The 17390-nt window shown below is 48.9% G+C and overlaps 1 pseudogene; it reads left to right on the forward strand.

Moving 5' to 3' along the window:
* The window catches only part of LOC121531687, a 51239-nt pseudogene extending 34843 nt beyond the window's left edge, over window positions 1-16396 (forward strand).
* Window positions 16397-17390: the final 994 nt, after the last annotated feature.

Here is a 17390-nt window from a genome sequence, read left to right on the forward strand (position 1 = left end):
AATGTGCACTATATAGAGAACAGAGTGCCTTTGGGATGCATCCAGTGGCTTTGTTCAATATGAGACACACAAGGTGCTTTTTCCACTTGCTGTGTTTCCGACTGTTAAACAACCTATTAATTTAATTCCCAATGCCTTCCCTTTTCGGACAGCAAAGTTTCAAAAGGTAGGCGGTTTTCTGACTGTGTTCCATCACTGTCTGACTCAATTCATTATTTTACATGTTGGTGTACATGTGTTTCAGATGTTTGAGTTTGAAATAATCTACCTAATAATAACAATTCATCAGCTGGGTGCGTTTTGTGATGTTTTTCATATCATATTTCAGTGTTTCTTGTTTGGCTATTGTTTGGTATGTGGCGCAATTAGACTTTTTGAAATCCAACCATTGTGTCTTTCAGCTAGAGGTGCTTATACTGTAAATATATATATTATTTTGAAATAGACTTTAATGCTGGAAAAGGAATTGGATTTGCAAAACTCAACAGGTTGTACATTTTCACCAGGCCTCAGGTTAATTTAATTTCACATTTAAACAATTGACAGAAACTAGGGGACGTTGAACTGAGTCTTTGCCCAGTTTTTGTCAACATTCTTTCCCAGGAGTAATAGGGCGTAAACAAACTGCTTGTTTAGATTTCTTTAGCTGCCATCTCAGTCTGTTATGTCTGCTAAGGTATTGAACTTTTGATTTTGTTTTCCTTGACAGATTTCGTAGGGCTATGATGTCCCTACTCCCCTACATTTCATATTTCAGTTTTTGATTTGTGTGTGTGCGTCTCAAACATGCTTATCTAAACCCCTGCTGCTCTCCCCTCAGGATCTGGCCCCTGCTTGCCGGGGAAAGACAAGGCGCCGCCCTTATGGAGGGGGGACCTAGTGGGGGTCAGAGGGCGAGGATAGTCTGGCCAGGTGCGTGCCTGTACACACACACCTGTCTTTCAGCACGTATCACTCACCCCAGCACCTGTCCACCATGGTAACGTTAATTCTTCTCCTCCGTTCAATATAAAAGACCCAAGATATGTTTAGTCACTCACTCTACGATCTATCTCGGCAAAACACTGTGGTGGATTTCTTAAAGTCATGACTGGTGTTGTGACTCGTTAAGTTGAATTATACTCTTGAAGGAAAATCCATTTTGTGTTGTTTTGCCCTGGAGACTCCTGGTATGGGGCGGTGTATGGATAGTGATTCCTGGTCGTAATGCCCTGTGAAAAAATATGATTACTACAGTATCAATATCTTTTTTCATCCGACTGTTAGTTCAGCTTAGGTCTTCTCGGGTACAAAAAGTTGGACCCGGACCCGATAAGGAACCCGGACCCGAAACGGACCCAGAACAATCGGACTCGGCCCAAAGGCCCAGCGACAACCAGACCTAGACCCGACCCGTTCCCTATTGGTCGGGTCCCTAGAACCAGTGACAAAAAAATTATGTTTATCAGTCAAGTTGCTCTTCTTGTCTCGCGAATAGGTCTGTATATGTTGGCTAGGCCTTCTATAAGTCAATAAATTAACCTTATTAGCGTAAAAGAAATATGCTATAGCATATCTGCATTGCTTGCTGTTTAGGTTTAAGGCTGTGTGTCTGTATATGCACTTTGTGACATCTGCTGATAAATAATATATGCAGAGCCCTGGTCGGGTCCACTCTTGTCTATCAGCTGTAAATGTAGACCCAAGACCCGATTACAATCAAACAGGACCTGCCACGGACCCGAACAAAAGTTCGAAGTTTTGGACCCAGACCCGCTCAAGTCTCGGTATTTGGGTTCGGGTGGACCCGTGAAGACCTCTAGTCCAGCTCCTATAGCTGTAGTGTTTTATAATCTAATATTGCCGGTGCTTCTGCAACCTTTTTCTTACTCCCATTGAACCTCTATGTCTCGTCCAGCGTTCCGACATATGCATTATTTATTGGTTTTATAGTCCCGGGTCTCCATTTGCTCCCATTAAGTGAGAGAACATCACTGTCATTTTGCTGATGTCATTGTAAATGTATCACTTAAACCATTGAATCCCACAGGGCTTGACTCCCTAATTTACAAGCCTGTTTGATTTATTACCTACTTCCATTTATGTTTGTGTGTGTATCTCTGTGTGTGTGTGTGTATCTGTGTGTGTATCTCTGTGTGTGTGTGTGTGTGTGTGTGTGTGTGTGTGTGTGCGTGTGCGGGGCTGTGTGTGTGTATCTGTGTGTGTGTGTGCATGTGTATGTGTGTGTGTATCTGGTGTGTGTGTGTGTGTGCGTGTGTGTGCTTTTACAGAGCTGTGTACAAAGGCTGACCTCTACCTGTTGGATTCGCCTTTCCACCCACCTGGACATTGTTGACGGAGAAAGCGATCTTTGAGAGTGTCTGTCTGTGGCTCAACACTGAGGATTTCATATGGGCGGGTGAGGGGGGGGGTGTGGATTTGGAATGGGCCGGGTGAATGGTTAAGAAAGGTGTTAGGTTGCATCTTTCTTGTTGTCTTTGACCTATTAAGAAATTGGGTTAGGTGGTGAAGTGTGAGGGCGTAAAGGGTTTTTGTGGAAATGTCTCTTTCTGTCTGACATGAATGATCTTTGATCTAATTTCGGACATTTGTGTTATCAGCATCTTCCCTCCCAGAAATGAGGGCAAGCACAGGATTGAACAGCAATGTGAAACTTATCATCTCTTTTTTACTTGTTTTCCAAAGGTCACTTCATGCCTGTCTGTTAAAGTAAAAGTTGATAAATTAACAAAGATACATGTGTTTTCTCTTGCCAGGTGTCTGTGTAAACTGATGTCCTCCAGGACTCGTATTGCTTGGTCACCAGTAAGCTGGACCACCTCAAGAGAGCGGACAAGATCCTTCTGCTTCTCAGCGGGGTGTGTTATTTCTCCGGCCCTTCTCCCAGCTGCAGGCCCAGAGACCAGACTTCAGCTCCCTGCTCCTGGGCCCTGGGGGCCTACGATAACATCAGCGCCCGAGCGCGCAGCTCCATCCTCAGCGGGACACTCCGGCCAGCGTCTCCATCGGCCAATCCAGCTGTCCTCCGTGGCCCCAGCCCATCCGCCATCCTTTCGCCAGCCCCCGCCATCAGTCATCAGCGGCAGCACAGGACCTCAAGCATCACCATTCGCGGGCGGCGGTCTCACAGATGCGGACGTAACAGTCGATTATCTTCAAATCCATTAGCAGCGGCACGTAAGTTTCTCCTTCATTGGTACTGGGCCCCAAAACAGCCAGGCTCCGCCCCCAGGGTCCACCACCATCGGGGCGGCGTGCGGGAGCTGTCAGAGAGGAAGTTCTCTGTGGTCCCGAGGGCGATCAGGTGAGGGTGCTTTTCTATTTTTTATTTACATAGTGCTCTTAGAGTTCGGTAATATCGGGGAGTGGAGGTGTCTCTTTATTAACAACAGCTGGTGTGCGATCTCTAATATTAAGAAGTCTCAAGGTTCTGCTGCGCCTGAGTTAGAATACCTCATGAAACACTGTAGACCATAACATTTACCAAGAGCGTTTTTCATATGTATTTTTCATAGCTGTCTATTTACCAACACAAACTGATTCTGGCGCTAAGACCGCACTCAGCAGCTGTATAGGGCCATAAGCAAACTCCTAGTGGCTTGTGATTTTAATGCTAGGAGACTGAAATCGTTTGACCTCATTTCTACCAGCATGTCCACCTGTACAGCTAGAGGATAAAAACTCTAACCACCTTTACTCCACACACAGAGCGCGCATCCAAAGCTCTCCCCCCGCCCTCCATTTGGCAAATCGAACCATAACTCTATCCTCCTGATTCCTGCTTACAAACAACAACTCAAATGGGAAGTACCAGGGCGCTCAATACAAAAGTGGTCCAGAAGCAGATGCTAAGCTACAGGACTGTTTCGCTAGCACAGACTGGAATATGTTCGGATTCATCCGATGGCATTGAGGAGTTTACCACATCAGTCAGCGGCTTCATTAATATGTGCATTTGGCGGCGTTGTCCCCACAGTGAATACATACATATCCCAGCAAGGTGCCATGGATTTCTGGGAACATCCACATTGAGCTAAAGACTAGAGCTACCGCTTTCAAGGAGCAGGACACTAATCCGGGAAGCTTATAAGAAAATCCTGCTACGGCTTCCGGCGAACCATCAAACAGGCAAAGCGTCAATACAGGACTAAGATTGAATCCTACTACACCGGCTCTGTGTCGCGCGCGGATATGGTAGAGCTTGCAAACTATCATGGATTACAAAGGAAACCCAGCCGAGAGCTGCACAGTGGCCGAGCCTACCAGGCAAGCTAAATGCCTTCTATGCTTCGCTTTGAGAAGCAACACTGAACCATTTGTAGAGCACCAGCTGTTCTGGACGACTGTGTGATCCCACAATCTCCGTAGCCAATGCGAGTAAGACCTTTAAACAGGTTAACATTCACAAGGCCGCGGGGCCAGGCCGGGATTCCAGGACGTGTACTCAGAGCATGCGGTGACCTGCTGGCAAGTGTCTTCACCCCGACATTTTCAACCACTCTCTGACCAGTCTGTAATACCTACATGTTTCAAGCAAACACCATAGTCCCTGTGCCTAAGGCTCAGGTAATCTGTCTAAATCTGCTGCCCCGTAGCACTCCCATCTGTAGCCATGAAATGATTTGAACGGCTGGTCAAGGCTCACATCAACACCATCATCCCACAACACCCTGGACCCACTCCAAGTTCGCATACCGCCCCCAAAAAGATCCACAGATGACACAATCTTCAGTGCACTCCCACTGCCCTTTTCCCACCTGGACAAAAATAACACCTATGTGAAAATGCTGTTCGACTACAGATCAGGGTTCAACACCATGTGCCCTCCAAGCTCATCACTAAGCTAAGGACCCTGGGACTGAACACCTCCCTCTGCAACTTGATCCCTGACTTCCCCGCCGGGCTGTCCCCCAGGTGGTGAGGGTAGGCAACAACACATCCGCCACACTGACCCTCAACAGGGGGCCCCTCAGAGTGCATGCTCCAGTCCCCTCCTGTACTCCCTGTTCACCCACGACTGCGTAGCGCGCACACTCCAACACCATCACTTCAGTTTGCCGGTGACACGACAGTGGTAGCTGATCACCGACAATGATGAGACAGCCTATAGAGGTGGTCAAAACCTGGCAGTGCGGTGCCAGACAACAACCTCTCCCTCAACGTGGGCAGACAAAAAGAGCTCCATCGTGGACTACAGGAAACGGAGGGCCGAACATGCCCCCCATTCCACATTGACAGGGCTGTAGTGGGGCCATCCCGAGCTTCGGCTCCTCGGTCTCCACATCACTAGGACCTATCATCCTCAAACACACTAATACAGTGGTGAAGAGAGCACGGCAACGCCTCTTCTCCCTCAAGAGGATGAAAAGATTTAGTATAGGCCCTCAGATCTTAAAAAAGTTATACAGCTGCACCATTGGAGAGCATCTTGGCTGGCTGCATCCCTGGTATGCGTAATTGCTAGGCATCCAACGCAAGCTCTACAAAGGGTAATGCGTACGGCCCAGTACATCACTTGTTTTGTGTTACCTATTAGCAAACATGTGTTTTGTTGGTTAGGCTCGTAATAGCGTTTCTCTGTAAAGTCTACACCTGTTGTATTCGGCGCATGTGACAGTTAAAATTGGTCTTACTGTACTTTATTCTACATGTTTTTCTTGATTACATTTATAGTTGTTACACTGTTTGACAGGAGAGCTTGCATGTAAACATTTAATTGTACTGTGTTTACATTACTTTGCTGTTATACTGTACATATGACAAATAAACTCATGTTGTTGTTAATGAGAATGTAGTTCTCACATGACTTACCTGGTTAAATAAAGCCAAAATATATTTTAAAAATCTACACTTTAATTTGATTTGATTATAGGTGGAAAGAGTCGCTGCCCATCTTACCACCGGCCTGCAGCACCCGGGCGGGCAGCGCGGTCAGTCTTGCTGCATTATCACCCGCTCAGGGCAGGAGGGAGCAGCTCCAGCGTCCTTGAAGAAGCTGTCCATCACGCCGCCCCAGTGCGAGCTGGCCTCTGAGCTGGACATCTCACGCACGACGCCTGTCCAAGCATGTGTCTATGACATCAGCGAGGAGTGGATGGGGAGTGATGGAGGTTGGTTCAGTGATGGGAGCAGGTTGGGTTCAAGGCAGCTTGGACCTTTTCCCCTGTAGCTGCTGGTCTTTAAGGGCACATGGAGGTTATGGTTGGGGTCAAAGGAGTTGCCAAGGGGTACGTCATAGATTGTTCACCCGTGTTTTGAACCACCTTTTTTCAAAGCAAAGTTTGAACATAAGGCGTTTAAAGACAAAACAAAAAAGAACAGCTAGGTTTTAGTATTTGACATATTTCTTTTGTCTGTTTTGCAGCAATGCTTTGCAGGCGAGCGTGAGAACGTGCTTGAGCCTGACATCGTGGAACACCTACCTAGGTACATCTTCACCAGTAGGAAACCCTGGTCTACGTCCTCATCTTCATCTTCCTACGTCTTCGCCCTCGAGGTAAAGAAATGAAAACATTGAGATGATCCCTGTCTCAGAGATACTGCATAGAGCAGGGATGGAGCTTCAACTAGCGCCTGCACAGCCACATGTAGCCCCCCTTTTTGAAGGCCCTCGGATCAATAATTTATTTGTATTTTTAGGAGGGAACTCAGTGCTAGGTCTTAACTTACTGTTGCTGAGGTAGAATAGTAGAATACCACAAGGTGCAATTTCTAGAAATGTGGTTGTGCATCAGCAGTTTTTCTCAGTCGCTGATAGTGAGATCAATTACCCCATGTCAGCTTAAAAATGTTTAAGATTGCTTAGTTGGTTTTGTAGCCCGGCTATCTAAAGTTGTTATCATGGTCGAGTTACGGCCTGGGTTCCCCTGTGATGCTGCAGACCCGCGTGCAATTGCGGCCTCCCATGATGAGTTCAGATTTTTTGTTACCCCCACCCCCATCAAGGTTGCCCATCCCTGCTGTAGAGATTATATAATAAGAGCGATACCATCACTGTTTGGTTAAGGTTCTACACTGCTCTAAAAAATAAAGGAACACTTAAACAACCACAATTTAACTCCAAGTCAATCACACTTCTGTCCACAAACTGTCCACTTAGGAAGTAACACTGATTGACAATAAATTCCACATACTGTTAGTGCAAATGGAATAGACAACAGGTGCGAAAAGGCAATTACAGAAACCCCCCAATAAAAAAGTGGTTTCTGCAGGTTGGTGACCACAGACCACTTCTCAGTTCCTATTGCTCTTCCTGGCTGATGTTTTGGTCACTTGCGAATGCTGGCGGTGCCTTCGCTCTAGTGGTAGCATGAGGGGAGTCCTACAACCCCACACAAGTGGCTCAAGTAGTGCAGCTCATCCCAGGATGGCACATCAGTGCGAGCTGTGGCAAGGTTTGCTGTGTCTGTCACCGTGGTGTCCAGAGCATGGAAGGCTACAGGACAGGCCAGTCCATCAGGGGGCGTGGGAGAGAGGCCGTGGGGCACAACCCAAGCTAGGACTGCTACCTCCGCCTTTGTGCCAGGAGGAGCAGGAGGAGACTGCAAGCCCTGCAAAATGACCTCTAGCAGGCCACAAATGGCTGTGTCTGCTCAAAGCGGTCTGAAGCAGACTCCATGAGGTGCTGGTATGAGGGCCCGGCGTCCACAGGTGGGGTTGTGCAGCCACACTAGCGTGCAGGGACGTTGCATTTGCCAGAACACCAAGATTGGCAAATTCGCCACCCCCCATGCTCTTCACAGATGAAAAGCAGGTTGCACACTGAGCACCATGTGACAGACGTGACAGAGTCTGGAGGCGCCGTGGAGAACGTTCTGCTGCCCGCAACATCCTCCCAGCACTTGGCGGTTTGGCGGTGGGTCGGTCATGGTGTGGGGTGGCATTTCTTTGGGGGGAGCCGCCCAGCCCTCCATGTGCTTCGCCTGAGTAGCCTGACTTGCCCATTAGGTACGAGATGAGATCCTCAGACCCCCTGCGAGCACCAATGCTGGTGCGGTTGGCTGGGTCCCTCCTATGCAAGACAATGCTAGACCTGTGTGGCTGAGTGTGTCACAGTTCCCGCAAGAGAATGCATTGATGCTATGGACTGGCGCCCGATTCCCCAGACCTGAATCCAATTGAGCGCATCTGGGACATCATGTCTCGCTCCATCCACCAACGCCACGGTGCACAGTCTGTCCAGGAGTTGGCGGATGCTTTGAGTCCAGGTCTGGGAGGAGATCCCTCAGGAGACCATCCGCCACCTCATCAGGAGCCATGCCCCGGCGTTGTAGGGAGGTCATACAGGCACGTGGAGGCCACACACACTACTGAGCCTCATTTTTACTTGTTTCAAGGACATTACATCAAAAGTTGGATCAGCCTGTATGTGGTTTTCCACTTTAATTTTGAGGGTGACTCCAACCCAACCTCCATGGGTTGATACATTTGATTTCCATTGATATTTTTGTATGATTTTGTTGTCAGCACATTCAACTATGTAAAGAAAAAAAAGTATTTAATAAGATTATTTCATTACATTCAGATCTAGATGTGTTGTTTTAAGTGTTCCCTTTATTTTTTTTGAGCAGTGTATATTAACTCGATTTTCAACATCATGTGAGGAATTCTATATTAACCGATACCATTACCGTATTAGAGGAAAGATTCTATAATAACCGATAACATCACTGTATTAGAGAAAAGATTATATATTAACCAGAGGTGAAAGTGAATTCATTTCTTCCCGGTACAGGACCTCCTATATGCACTTGCGTGCACAAATTTTTTTATCGGCCTCATCATAACTACATGTAGAATCACTATTAATTCTAGGATCTCTTGTGGGTTTAGTACGTAATTTGTCATTTAACTTTTAAAATGTATTACCTTTTATTGTGGCTTATAAACACAACCAGTCTGATGTTTTCATCTGATTGTAAAACAGTCACTTCAAAGGGCTCCTTTGCCGGGCTATCCGTGCACATTCATCCACTCGCAACATATTTCCAGCCTCCAAACAGTGGTGGGTGGAAAGAGACATCTATTCCACAAAACACCAAAAATTGTAATGACATTTGCCGATTGTCATTAGGCCAGAAGTTATCAGTCCCCTGCTGTCAGCTTTGCGTCTTAGTGTCAGCCACTCATCTCTGACTTGGCAAAATGTCAGTGTTCCCGTCGAACCACATCGAATTTTTGGAGCGTCGGCTTATACCATCCGTTTTCCAAGTCTATTTGCTAATTTTTCATGCCTCTGAAATGTCGGTAATAATAAAAAAGTGGTGTAATAGCCTACAGTTTTCTTGAGGTTTGGTTTTAATTATTGTCATAGGCTCATGTTTTACCAGTACCGCGTACACCCTCTATTATATAGATTCCTATATTAACCCATAACATTTAGGGCTGTGACAATACCAGTATCGCAATACTGTTTTCCATGGCAAAAAATGAAACAGGAAGCAGACCAGGGGGAGTATGGACTAATGTACAGTGGCGCTAGGCTAGAGGGACCCTGTTAGATCATATTGCATTTATTGACAATATTATTTAAATGCATGTTGTTGCCACCCTCAGTCTAACTGTGTTTCTTGTGTGTTGTGGGTTGCGGCTCTGTCCTGGGGATATTTCTTATCACAGAGTAAGTACTTGATTTGTTTTTACATGTACTGTAATCTTCATCACAAGACACTAGGATGATTTAGCCTACAAGGTTAAACAAAGTATCCACCACAAGAAATGTAAGGGTTGGTGTGAGTCGAACTCAGGTGCGGTGCAGGATAGACAGTAGGCAGTGAGGCAGAGATGGTGAAACAAGGATCTTTACTGGTGGTCCCAAAGCCAGGATACAAAATAACGGACAACGAAAAAAATAAAGGGGCAAATTGGTCTCCCAAAAACAGGCTGACCAGCAAACATCCGAAATACTAACTATGACTGAAAACAACAATGAAACAGGGAGAACACTCTCAAGTACCTGTACATGCGTCTCGCGATCAGACACTGATTAGTACTGTTTGGCATCGAGAACTAGCAAGAAAACAGAGCAAAGGGCACACAGACAAGTGAGGGATTAAATCCACAGGAACAGATAACATATGCTGAGCACCAATAAGATAGATTAGTCCAGACTGTGAGTGAGAAGGTGCTAAGGTTGTCCAGGATCCAGGATTCCCCCGCCCGGCAGTCCAGGATCCGGTCCACAGTAAAGCTGGCTGCCCTCCGTCGGCGCAGTGGGGAACAGGATGAGGAGGGGAGTCAGGGGACAGGTGGCGGCGGGCTTAAGGGGACACATGGAGCGTGGGATGCAGCCGCATGGGGGGGGGAAGTTGCAGGTGGTAGGCCACTTCGGGTTGACTTGCTGGACCACTCTCCCCGGAGCCGAGGGACTGCTTCCTGGACTCCCCGCGGAGAGGAAGGTCGCACTCTGTCCCAGGCGAAAAGCCGGGCCGGCGACGCCTGGGGTTGGCCTGATGTTGAGACCTGACCGCTTCGCGCCGCCCTACCTCCTCCAGGTGCGGCGAGCGGCTGATGTGGGCCTGGACCGGAGGGACAGCCACCTCCTCCTCTTGCTCGGGGAATAGTGGGGGGTTGGTACCCGTATTGGCACTGGAAGGGACACCGGTGGATGAGCAGAAAAGGGTGTTGGGGCGTACTCCGCCCACGCCAGTCGCCTGACTCCACGTAGCTGGGTTGCTGGGCGTAGCACCTCAGCACCACCTCCAGATCCTGGTGTGACGACGCTCTGTCTGCCTGTTCGAGCTGGGTATGGAGGGGGGAAGACAAGCTGATGGAGCGCCGAGGCAGGTGGCGAACGCCTTCCAGAGCCTGGACGGGCGGCAGAGGGACCCGATCCGACACCACATCTTGGGAAGGCAGTGGACCGGAAAGGCGACTGCTGCACCACCAGCTAGACCGTCTCCCGGGCCGGCGGGAGGGGAAAGGAATGAAGTGGGCAGCCTTGGCAAAACCGGTCCTACGACCAGTAATGTCATGTATCCATCCAGAGGGGTTGGCGAAATGAAATGTGGGACCAGGGGTGCCCAGGGACTAGGCAGGGTCAGAGCAGCCCTGCCGCGGGCCGGTGTGAGTTCTCTGTTCGTGTCGCACACCGGGCAACCACCCCACGACGGCGCAGGTGTCCCCCTAACCCTGGTAGCCACCCCAGAACCTCCCCTACGCAGGAGCTCCAAAGTCCTGCTCACTCCCGGATGGCTGGTGGGTTCGGGCAGCGTGCGCCCACTGAAGTAGTCGTGAGTCGCAGCCTTGATCGTATACCCTCCCGATGGACCCTCCGCCGGATCGGGCTCAAGCTCGATCGCGCTGCTCTGACCAGCCTATCGATTCCCCACAAACTGGGGCAGCAATCCGACGTTGGGGACAGTGGGGGTCGTCCCTCTCCACCAGGTCCCACGAGGGTCAAATTGCCGGAGAGCGCGTGAAGAACAACGCCCACCTGGCCTGGGTCGCGGAGTGAGCCTCTCGTGCCCCCTGAATGTAGGCCTAGTTCTTATGCCGTTCTCCCAGTATGGATGGGCGGCCCCCCTCTAGCTCAATGCCTCCCAACTCCCCCAGGGGCAAGCTTGACCGCTAGCAGCTCATGGTTCACACATTGGTTCCGCTCCGCTTGATGGACAGCCGGCGCCAGAAAAAGCATGCGCAGGGGTGAGTCTCTACCGTCCGGGAAGCTGACAGTTGCTCCCACCACAACGTCTGAAGCATCCACCTCCCCACAATGAGCGGCAGGGCGGATCAGGATGCCCCTCGGACCCGGAGCCAATGTAAAAGCGTCACGTTTACATTTACATTTATGTCATTTAGCAAACGCTCTTATCCAGAGCGGCTTACAAGTTGGTACATTCACCTTATGATATCCAGTGGGACAACCACTTTACAAAATATATTTATTTGTAATTTTTTTGGGGGGTGGGGTAGGGGGTGGGATTAGCTTATCCTATCCCAGGTATTACTTAAAGAGGTGGGGTTTCAAGTGTCTCCGGGAAGGTGGTGAGTGACTCCGCTGTCCTGGCGTCGTGAGGGAGCTTGTTCCACCGTTGGGGTGAACGCGACAGTTTTACTGGGCTGGCGGGAACTGTGCTTCCGCAGAGGTACGGGAGCCATGCCAGGCCAGAGGTGGATGTAGCGTGGTGCCCTCGTTTTAGGTGTAGGGACTGATCAGAGCCTGAAGGTACGGAGGTGCGTTCCCCTCACAGCTCCGTGAGGCTTAAGCACCATGGTCTTGTAGCAGATACGGCGACTTCAACGGGAAGCCAGTGGAGTGTCGCGGAGGAGCCGGGTGGCGTGAGAGCAATAGGTCGGCGGACACCAGGCGGGCTGCGGCGTTCTAGATGAGTTGTAGGGGTTTAATGGCGCGGCAGGAGCCCAGCCAACAGCGATTGCCATAATCCAGGCGGGAGATGACAAGTGCCTGGATTAGGACCTGTGCCGCTTCACTGTGTAAGGGTCGTACTCTCGCGAATGTTGTGGAGCATGAACCTACAGGATCGGGTCAGCGTGCCTTGATGTTAGCGAGGAGAGGCGACAGGGTGTTGTCAGGGTCGCGCCAAGGCTCTTTGCCCTTTCTGGGAGGAGGACACAATGGAGTTGTCCCAGCCGTCATGGCGAGATCTCATGGAATCTCGGGCAGTCCTTCCCGGGAGGAAAGAGCAGCTCCATCTTGCCGGGGTTCAGCTTGAGGTGGTGATCCGTCATCCACACTGATATGTCACTTGCCAGACATGCAGAGATGCGATTGCCACCTGGTTATCAGAAGGAAAGGAGAAGATTAATTGCATGCGTCTGCGTAGCAACGATAGGAAGACCATGTGAGGATAAAGACAGAGCCAAGTGACTTGGTGTATAGCGAGAGTAGGAGAGGGGCGAGAACTGGCAGCGCTGAGGGGACACCAGTGGTGAGAGCACGTGGTGCCCGGAGGCAGATTCTCGCCACGCCACCTGTTGCAAGGAGCAACCTGTCGGGTAGGGCCGTAATCCAAAGTGAGCCAGCGCCGCAGATGCTGGCGCCAACTCGGAGAGGGTGAAGAGGAGGATCTTGATGGTTCACAGTATCAAAAGGCAGCAGATAGGTCTAGGGACGAGAGCAGAGGAGAGAGAGTTAGCTTTAGCAGTGGGAGAGCCTCCGTACCAAAAAGAGCAGTCTCAGTTGGGCAATGAAGTCTTGAAACCTGACTGGTTTGGATCAAGTGGGTCATTCTGAGAGAGATAGCAAAGAGAGTTGGCTAAAGGCAGCATGCAGCTCAAGAGTTTGGAGAGAAAGGAAAGAAGGGATACTGGTCTGTAGTTGTTGACATCGAGAGGGGTGTCGAGTGCTTAGGAGGGTGCAACTCTCGCTCTCTTGAAGCCAGGAAGGGACATAGCCAGCGGTCAAGGATGAGTTGGTGAGCGAGGTGAGGTAAGGGAGAAGGTCTCCGGAAATGGTCTAGAGAAGAGAGAAGGGAGGATAGGGTCAAGCGGGCAGGTTGTGGTGTGACGCGGCCGTCGAATCGAAAGATTTCATCTGGAGAGAGGGGAGAAAGAAGTCAAAGCATAAGTAGGGCCAGTGTAACAGACCAGCGGTGTCATTTAACTTAACAAACGAGGATCGGATGTCGTAACCTTCTTTTCAAAATAGTTGTCGAAGTCATCTACGGAATATCCTCCCATAGGCCCCCTGCCACCCGGACACGCATGGGGACAGTGCGCCATGGTGATGAAGCCCGACCCCAATGGCATTCGGCTGTCGGCCCATTGACCGGTCCCAAAACCAGGATACAAAATAATGGACAAAAAAAATAAAGGAGGATCAAGTTGGTCTCCAAAAACAGGTTGACAGCAAACTATACGGAATACTAACTTCTGTATGACTGAAAATGAAACAAGGAGACCACTTCTCAAGTACCTGTAACATACGTCTCGCAGATCAGACACTGATTAGTACTGTTTGTGCATTGAGAACTAGCAAGAAAACAGAGCAAGGAACACAGGAAGTGAGGGCATAAATACCCACAGGTGAACTGGTAGACACAGGTGACACCAATAAGATAATGATTAGTCCAGATTGGCAGTGAGAGGTGCCTAGGGTTGTCGGAGGATGACACCCAGTGGGTAGCTCGCGTAACTGTCTACCTCCTGTAACAAAAAACCCAGATCAGCCGTAATCATGTAAACAGCTCAGATCAGCCTGATCACATGTAAATAAGCTCAGATCAGCCTGATCACCATGTAACCAGCTCAGATCAGCCTGGTAACATGTAAACAGCTCAATATCGGAGCATGATAACATGTACAGCTACCTCTGATCCAGCCTGATAACGGTCGACAGCTCAGATCAGCATGATAACATGTAAACAGCTAAATGCAAAGTCACTCAAACAAAAAATACCATCAGTTGGAAGAAAAAAAAATCGGAGTTGTCTCTCAGGACCTGGCCTAAAGTAGGAAAAAACAGAGTTCAGATACTGTGGCGGGCCATTATACTCTCTTCTCTCCCTCTCAGTAAGATCTGGACAGAGGAGGCCAACCCGTTGGCGCCTAACTCACGTAGACCAACAACACTCCAACACCTTTCGTCACTCGCCGTCCAACAGTCAGTCATTTCCCGCCAACCAGCACCTATTACCATCATCTACATCTTACGTAGCGCCGTCGAGAGCGTTCTGGCACTGCGGGGTTCTTCAGAGGCCTACCACTGGTCACACACCTTACTGGCCCGTGCTCCAAGAGGCTGCATGAACAGATGCTCACTGCTGTGCTGGAGGCCCCCCATGGCCGTATCAACACTATGAAACAGGTGAGGCCCACTGCTGAACAACCCCTGGCTTAACCAATCTGCTAGAGATTGCTCATACGTACATGCATCTAGCGGTGCTGTATCCCTGAACACAGGCTTAAATGTCTAATGCTATCAGTCAGTTGTCTATGTATCTCACAGCATATACATCAGTCAGTTAGTCAGTCTGACACCACCAGTCTCAATTCCTCTAGTTCAGCAGCAGTCAATTCCATGTGTGTGTTTTTCTGCCCTGTAGGTCGGATCTTGAACAATTCACTAAAACACTAGCCACCGTCGGCGACATACCTTCCCTCTTGTATTGTTTGACCTCATCCAGGTAGGTGACTGGCCTCTGTCATGGTCTGTCTGTCTGTCTGTTTGTCTGTCATCCCAGGTAGGTGGCTGGCTCCTCGGTCGGTCTGTCATCTGTCTGTCTGTATCTGTCTGTCTGTCTTGTCTGTCTGTCTGTCTGTCTGTCTGTTTCTGTCTGTCTCCGGGGTGTCTGCTCGGTGGTTGTTGTTGTTGTGTGTGTGTGTTGTCTGTTGTTTCTGTTTTGTTGTGGGTGGCTTTCTGTCTGTCTGTCTGTCTGTCTGTCTGTCTGTCTGTCTGTCTGTCTGTCTGTCATCCGGTATTCTGTCTGTCTGTCATCCAGGTAGGTGACCAGCTTCAGTTCTCTGTCACTTGCCTGCCTGTCCTGCCTGTGTCTGCCTCTGCCTGCCTGCCTGCCTGGCTGCTCTGCCTGACCCTGCCTGCCTTCCTGCCTGCCTGCCTGCCTGCCCCCCTGCCTGCCTCTGTCTGTCTGTCTGTCTGTCTGTCTGTCTGTTCCAGTGAGTGACTGGCTGCTCTGTCACTCATTCTCTCTCAAAGAGATTCTTTCCCAGTCTCTATCTCGATCTATCTCTATCCCTCTCTTCTTTTTTTTTGTTTTGAGGGTTTTTCATTTTAGTTTTTTGATGCCGCTCTGTTTTTACATGATTCGTATTATCTCCCTCTAGTTAGCTCTGGTCGTGCTGAGAGCCATCTCTACTGTGTCCATCATGCGGCCATACATCTTCATCGCCGCGAATCCCATTCAGCCGTCGTATTCATGGTCCTGAGGAAGTACTTCCCTGCGTACAGGACAGCAGCTCTGAAACAACTGGAGGCTGAGGGTGGGACTGGTAGGGGTATTTTGGCTGGGGCTGGCGGAACTTGTTTATCTCCACTGGTGAGAAAGGTGACAGGCTTTCCACTTTCAGAACTATTCCAGAAGTTCCTATTGTGCCCGGACAGGGAAGCGAAGAAAGTAAAGGGATATAAAAAGAAAGGAGAGAGTGAAAACAGGAGAGGAGAAAAAGAAAGAGATATCACATATTGGAGAGAAAAGTGAAAGTGAAAAACTTGAAAGCCACCAAGTGAATGGAGGAAGTTTGCAGCAGTGGGCAGCAGACTGTGAGACTACCACTGGCTTGTCTTTGTCTGTCAGTGGGCGGGCAGCTGCCAGCAGAGCAGGGCGTGTGGCACAGCACGGGCAGAGAGTTAGCCCAATGGCGTGTGGGGATGGAAGGCGGAGGAGGGAGGTGGGCGGAGAGGATGCACAGAGGAGGCGGAGTCCGCTGGAGGAAGTGGGACATAACGGAGTGGGGGTCGCTCGTCCAATCAGATTAAAGATAACAACGCGCATGCCCATTAGCGTAGTGATTTGATTTGAAAAATAATTGGTAGGTGATATCTTTGGATCACTAATCATCTGGTCCTTTAGTTGTATGAAGAGTATTGGCCCCTTTAACATTATATTACTGATCTGACATGACTGAAATAGAGATAGATCGTGACCAGACTCTTGTGAGTTATACCAAGCTGTGAAGTTGTATTCTGTAAACATTCCTTCACTTACTTTGTTGGATTTAAATAATCAGAGAGATAGGTGTGTGTGTGTCACGTGTGGACTTGGGACATTCTGGCTTCATATAGATCCTGTCATTGCCTGTGTGGCAGATGGCAACAAGGGCTTCCTGCAGCCACGGAGGTCAAGTAGAAAAGTCGGTCAGGGTTTCCTCCAATCCATTCTAGCATCACTCTCTCACTGTTCCTCACATAACAATGCCCCTCTGAAGCGTCAGTGAAATACCTTTGTGCTCTACTTCCCCCACAATGCAGTAATCAATAACAGTATAATTGTAAAAATATCAAGGTAGAACAAAAACACACAAGTCGTAGAATTTGAAGAAGAAAAGAACATGAAAAATGATATACAGGGTCAGTTCCAATACCATATTTACAATGTGCAGGTGCTGCCAGTCTCTGTAGTCCGTGTAGCTCAGTTGGTAGATCATAGGCGTTTGTATTCCAGGGTTGTGAGTTGAGTTCTACAGAGAGGCAGTATGAAAAATGTATGCACTCACTAACTGTAAGTCGCTCTGGATAAGAGTGTCTGCTAAATGACATGTAAAATGTAATACTGGATGATAGAAGTAGATGTGAATAGGGGTAAGGTGACTAGGCATCAGGATATATGATAGTGTATGAAGTATATGATGATTGTATGTGTGTGTGTAGAGTCACACATAAATATTACTGTATGTTTATATTTTGTGTGTGCGCAAATGATGGAGTGAGTGTTTTTATGTGTAGGTTGATGTATCAGTGTCGTAGTGTGTAG

Source organism: Coregonus clupeaformis, unplaced genomic scaffold (assembly GCF_020615455.1).
Source record: "Coregonus clupeaformis isolate EN_2021a unplaced genomic scaffold, ASM2061545v1 scaf2939, whole genome shotgun sequence".
Taxonomy (NCBI): domain Eukaryota; kingdom Metazoa; phylum Chordata; class Actinopteri; order Salmoniformes; family Salmonidae; genus Coregonus; species Coregonus clupeaformis.